Consider the following 6,000-nt stretch of genomic DNA (forward strand, 5'->3'; position numbering starts at 1 on the left):
GCACCTTTGCACTTTCAGTTAGGTTATGGGTCATGTTTTCCAAGTCTTTTTCATGTAACCAAAAAGGCAGAAACAAGCACTGGCTGCTGTTCCCCAGATCTTCTGTGCGGGAGAATGAGCAGAAGCAATGATGCATCTCTTCAAAGAGAACAGGGGCGGGGGAGCAGTGCAGGGAGGAACAAAACCCTCCTTCTATAATCCCAACAATACACAAAATAGGAAGAATGAATCGACTTGAAGCGGCACGCATAAAAGTGGCCAGACGTCCCTTATTTATGCCAGTCTCGCGGAAGCGGATCGATGAATGTCGCTTAGATTCAGACCCTTTTAATCCTACACAACGTTACCCAGAGGCCCTCTTATTTCGCAGATTGTGCTCCGATAACCTCAAAGAACAATGGCTCGAGGAGGAAATGAAAGAACGGAGGGAAGGCGAAAAAAGGGACACCAGTTTCTCACCAGACACTTCGAGGATGCAATGGGGGTGGGGGGGGAAGGGAAGGGGCGCCGAAAGAGCGTCTCGGGCGGCTTTCTTTTATACAAAGCGTGGCCGCCGGAAGACGGATTTTACTGAGAATAGCCCTGCTGAATATATCTCCTCCTCCTCCTCCCCGCCGCCCATATAGCGTGCAGCTAGATCTTTACATTTCCAAAAAGGAAAATCAAACGCCTCCAAGCCCTCGACTTCCTTCCCAGTACGAAGGGAAATGATTACCCCCCTCCCCGATTTTATAGCAAGCTAGTATAAAACTCTCGTTATTCCAGATCCTGAATGGTGGTGACAGATAACTCAGATACACATACCTTTTTGAGGATTCCTCTTTCGTTTGTTTTTTTTTTAAAACATTTCTTTCCCGGCTTTCTCTAAAGAAATCCAGGACTGAATTCTTAACTACCTCTCCAACAGAAAGAAATAAATGTGCACGGGGATGAGGGGAGGGAGATAACACCCCGACGGCTCTCGCTCTCTTACCACACGCCCGGAAGACGGGAAGGAGGCGGGTAACTTTGGGGGGGGGGAAGAGGCCCCGACCGCGCAGCCGGAGAGAAGGGACGCCGAGAGGGAAAGACAAAAGCCTGCTTCTTCTTCCTCCTCACCGCCACATCCTTCGGGCTCCGTATCACCTCGTCGGAGGCGGCGGCGACGCCCAGCTCCCCAGGGAGGATGAGAAGGAGGAGCTCGGCGGCTCCAGCAGGTGCCCGGCCTTTTCTCGGTCAGGCGGCTCAGGAGAGAGAACCCCGAAAACCTTGCCTTCCCACACCAAGCCAAGTGAAAGAGACGAGGGGAACACGGGGTGGACTGGGGGGGGGAGAGAGAAACAAGGCCGGCCGCGCTTCCTACCTGCCAGGTGGGACCCTCCCCGGAGCTACACCCCGGTTACAAGTTTCGCCTCATTGTGCCGCCATTGCTGCTGCTTCTGCCGCCGCCATTTCGCCTCGCCTCTTCCCCTCAACTGTCACTTTACTCCATTCACCTGGGGCCGGCTCAGACAAGCCGCCGCCCCTGCCTGCGCCAAAGGAGCTCCGCTCTCGCTTTCCCAACAGGGCCTGGCGCCACACGCTTAACGCAAATGTGTTTTAAGAATACCGAGCCGCCGCCGCCGCCGCCGCCTCCCCCCCTCCCTATTCGCCGCCCTCCCCCACACTCGGTTTACGGGCACCCTGGCGCGCGCAATGGCACTCGCCTAAGGGATCGCCTTCTCCACCACGTTCTTCTCTATCCGCCCTGCTTGGGTCTTTCTCCAGCCCAATCCATGAAAGAGCGGGTGTGATTGGAGAGAGGAGCGGGTGAGAGGTTATAGGTGAAGAGATTAGCCAATCCCGTGGCAGGAGACGGCAGTAGTTTAAGGAAAGCAACGGGAGGAGAGGGCGGGGCTTTGAAAAGGCACTTCACGTGCGTGCGGTTGGTTCTGCTGTTTTCTTCGGTTTTCGGGGGAAGTTGGTTAAAGTCCGAAGAAGTTTTTTAAAAAAAGCATTTTTGCGGTTTTTTAGAAGAATTAATGGGTGAATTTCTCGCTCCCTCAAAATGCCTTTTGGTGCTTTTCAGATTTACACTCCAATCTTCAGCTAACTCGAGAAGCAAAAATGGAAGTAATAAACGTGTATATGAGGAAGGGGCACTTAAAGTACGAAATAATTTAGGATTTCGGGATGGAAGTGAAGCCAAAGGCCGGAAACAGGAGGGGTGGTTCAGAAGAAAGTGTTCCGACCGAGGCTGTGATTATTTTACTCGAGAGGCAGCCCTGTTGAACTGAATGAGGCTTGGCTTTTGAGCTGAGGATGCAGTCCTGTTACAATGGGGCTTTCCCAGAAGAATTATACAGTATTAGGAATGGGCTAAGTATAAAAACATCCTAGCTTAGTTTGAGGAAGAGAGGAGAAAAGAGACGAATTTGATTGTAAATACATGTTAGAACCTGCACTGGATCTTTCTGAAGTGATAATCTGAAGAAATGCCAGATCAGGCAGAAAGCAGGCATTTTTTAAAAAGCCATCGCATCACCAAACTTATAGAGGTTAATTTTAGGTAGCAATACACCATGTTGATGGTTAGCAAACTTACAGTGGTGTAGTTTTATTAAAATTCCTTCCAATTTTCTTGTGCTTATTTTTTTAATAAACATCCTTGGAGTTGTAAGCAATTCCTGTACATTTTCATCTGTTTATGGTGATGGTTACATAGGACATTGTGCCAAATCAGCATTAAAAATGGTTTATAAACAGAGTCTTGTGGCACCTTTAAAACGAGCAGATGAATCATGGGGCAAGGTTTCCAAGACTGCAGAGTCTACTTCATTGAAGTGTGAAGCATTCATATAGCTGTAGAATGAAATCAAGGAAATTAAATGATGAAAATACAGGTCCTTTCCAGAAACAGCTGTTGATCTCTTACCACTATTATATTTGTTGATTAACATGTGATAAGAGTCCTTTAACTCAACTGAAACCACTGGTGATATAATTAAACCTCGTAATGAGATTCCACCAGCAACAAATGTCTGCATAATAGATCGATAGGCCTAGATGCCAGTTCTGTTCTCATACCTGTTCTGACATCACCTTTATCGAACACTATCTCATCCACAGCATCAGGGCTAGAAATGGGCACAAGCCCAAGGTTTGTGCTGCTTTGTTGGCCCGGCAACACAAGTGCCCTATGTTCCCTTATTCCCCACCCCACCCGCAATTCTTCATTCACCAACCAGTGCACGCTGCTGTTCTAGTCAGGCATTTGTCCTGTCTTTGCAGGAACACCTTATTCCCTCCTCCAGCAGCCCCCCACTCAGATGAGGAGGTGGGTGGGGAAGCAGCATGAACCTCCAGACTGAGGTTTGTGCCCATCTCTAATCAGGACTCAATTTGTTCATATTAGAGAGTGACAAAATGCATTATGTGCTGGACAAAGGACAATCAGCCAAATGCAACTCTTGTGTATACTGTATTTGACATGGTATTTGGAGAAGATACGATGTTGCGAGTTTCATACCCAGTGCAGCTGTGTGGGGTGAATTTAGCTATGAATCCCCTGCCATCACATAGGATTGGTTGTAGCTTTAGGTACTTCTGGGAGTGAGAGGGCATTTACTATGGCTAGAATCGTACTCGGGATTTATGCTGGAATAAATGTAGCTGCACAAGTCATATGGTGGAAAATCGCCACCAATTAATGAGATGCTTCTCACAAAGCCAAGTTGTGCAACTAGTACACAGCCAGAAATATGAGTGGCAACTCATTAATTAGCTGCAATTTGTTGCCATGATTTATCCCGACATATTTTTAATACACTTCTGATTGCCAATTGTTCAGGTGGCTCAACTGCATAGAACAATTGATCCAATTCTGCCTGATCACTGGAGTGGGTTCTGTTCCTCAGCCTAGTCTTGCAGAGAACTTGAGCCTCTTGCCTCCTCTTCAAGGTCCACAGAAAAATCTGGAATAATCAGAACTCCAGAGATGGAAAAAGAGATAACTAGTCTTTAGAAAGTTCTAGATTTGTTGGTGTTTTTGTTTTCTGCTTCTGAAAACTTGATACATAAATGGGTGTGTTTGTGGGGGTAAGGAAGGCAATGACAGCTGTTTCCATCTACTATATTATAGTAGCCCATTCTCTTTTTCATTTCATGAGATGACTTAGCCCCTTTCCTCAGTTGTCTTATAGCTCCTATAATTCCAGTGCCGTATCTACAGATGGAGCAGAAATGGCACAAACTCCCAGAATGAAAAATTCTGTTTTCTAATCAGGCCACCAATAATAGCAAGTTTCTTTGGATTCCATTGTTCACTACTTCTATGTTAAAAGGCAAACTTTTTATTACTAAACATAGAGTCTCAATTATTCAAAGAATAAGAAAAATTAAAGATAATTTTTTTAATTGTTTGAGACAGTGTCAGGCAAAGTGTGACCCTTCAGATGATGTTGGACTGCAATTCTCAGCATTCCTCAGTATTTGAAAAGGTGGGAAGGGCTGCTCAGGAATATCTGGTGGGCTACCCTATTTGAAATCAGCCTGTCGTTTTCATAGGAAATGGTGGAAAAATAAGGACATGCCTTTCTTCTCACTTGTAGTAGAAAGCGTTGAATCTAAATTTGCTTCTCATCTATAAAAGAGATTATTTAAAGCAAGTGCTCCAGTCTCTGTGGAAAAATGTATGTACTCTTAAAAGAACTACCATGGTGACAGTTTGCATTGGTGTCATATATTCAGTGTTCAAAACATCTCACATAACATTTCAACTCATTTTAGCCAGAGTTTGGCAGTTCAGTTTCCCACTGTGCTTCATTGACAGGGGCTGGACTCGATTATCCCTTCTAGCTCTGCAGTTATAAGATCATGATGACTAATCATCACAGTAACCCTAGGACTTGTGGGGAAAGAATCAATATTCCTCTTAGACAAATGAAATCCCTCTACTTGCTTCAAAGAAATCAGGAAGTTTTTGTTGTTTCGAAACAGGTGAAATATTTATTGGAGTATTTAGCAAGTCACCATAACATGATTCCAACGCTTTTCTCCTTCCGACAATGGGTTTTGAAGGGGTTTCCAATCGTCACTTAAGAACGGGTTTCTCTCACAGGAATTCCACGGGCCCGGCCAGTCTGTAAAGAGGTTGTCGGCTTTTGTCTGTCCCATCTCACCTTCCAACAAGGGCAAGGTCTCGTCATCCTGGCTGTCATTCCACATGGGATATCCTTCTGGTGTAGGGTCCTTCCAGGATCCTCCCTGTAACCCTTCCTCCTCATCTAGTTTATTCTCCATTCTAATCTTTCTTTTCTCTCTCCACTTTCTCCTTTTCTTCTCTAAGCCTCCTTCTCCACTCTCTTGCCTCAGCCTCTCCCCAATATGGCGGTCTGGGGGAATCCCCCTTCTTCTCCAATAATCAACCTCTTCCTTGGGCACCCTTAGGCTCTCCCAAGCCCCAGTCCAGGGGTTTTCCATCCATACCCATTCCCAGTCTGGTGATAACTGCTCCTCCTTCCTTTTTATCTCAGCTGTTCCCGCCTCAGACTCTACCCTCTTCTTCTACTCTTTTCCCGCCATTTCTCCCTGAGCCCTTTCAATAATGAGTCTTTGCATCTCCTCTTCTAGCTCATCTGTTCCTGTCCCTCACTGCTCTCTCTGTCTTTCTGGGCACTGGGATAGACTGAGTCTGTATCTCCTTCTATTCGGTATGGAGGAGGGACGGCTCTCCGGCGAGTGGGATACCCCTCTCGCCTCCTGTCTCACACACTGACAGAAGCATCTTCTTTTAATGTAGTTCCTTGCTGAGAAAAACGACTGCCCTTAACCATGGAGACCCACTACTCATCAGTGCAGGGGGGGGGAGAGGAACTGGTAACATCCAATAGGTCAAGTTATAAAAGAGAGTCTGAATTCTCAGGATGTGTAAAAATATATAGAAGATTCAATATATGCCACAAATTAAGGGTATGTATGAAATATAATGAACATTATCACACAGAGTTCTGTAGTACTGGAGAGGTAGTGTAGCTGACTGGT

The 6,000-nt window shown here is 46.1% G+C and overlaps 1 protein-coding gene across 7 annotated transcripts in view; it reads right to left on the reverse strand.

Moving 5' to 3' along the window:
- The window catches only part of DICER1 (dicer 1, ribonuclease III), an 82,871-nt gene extending 81,060 nt beyond the window's left edge, over nucleotides 1-1,811 (reverse strand). For 2 of the 7 annotated variants that reach the window (XR_013540809.1, XM_020811031.3), the window contains exon 1: nucleotides 1,343-1,687. The gene's annotated coding sequence lies outside the window, so the exon portion shown is untranslated. Of the gene's footprint in view, nucleotides 1-804; nucleotides 1,072-1,342 lie in introns of those variants that run through there. The other 5 variants (XM_072986618.2, XM_072986620.2, XM_020811033.3 and 2 more) reach the window with 5 other exon arrangements.
- Nucleotides 1,812-6,000: the final 4,189 nt, after the last annotated feature.

Source organism: Pogona vitticeps, chromosome 1, assembly GCF_051106095.1.
Source record: "Pogona vitticeps strain Pit_001003342236 chromosome 1, PviZW2.1, whole genome shotgun sequence".
Lineage (NCBI taxonomy): Eukaryota > Metazoa > Chordata > Lepidosauria > Squamata > Agamidae > Pogona > Pogona vitticeps.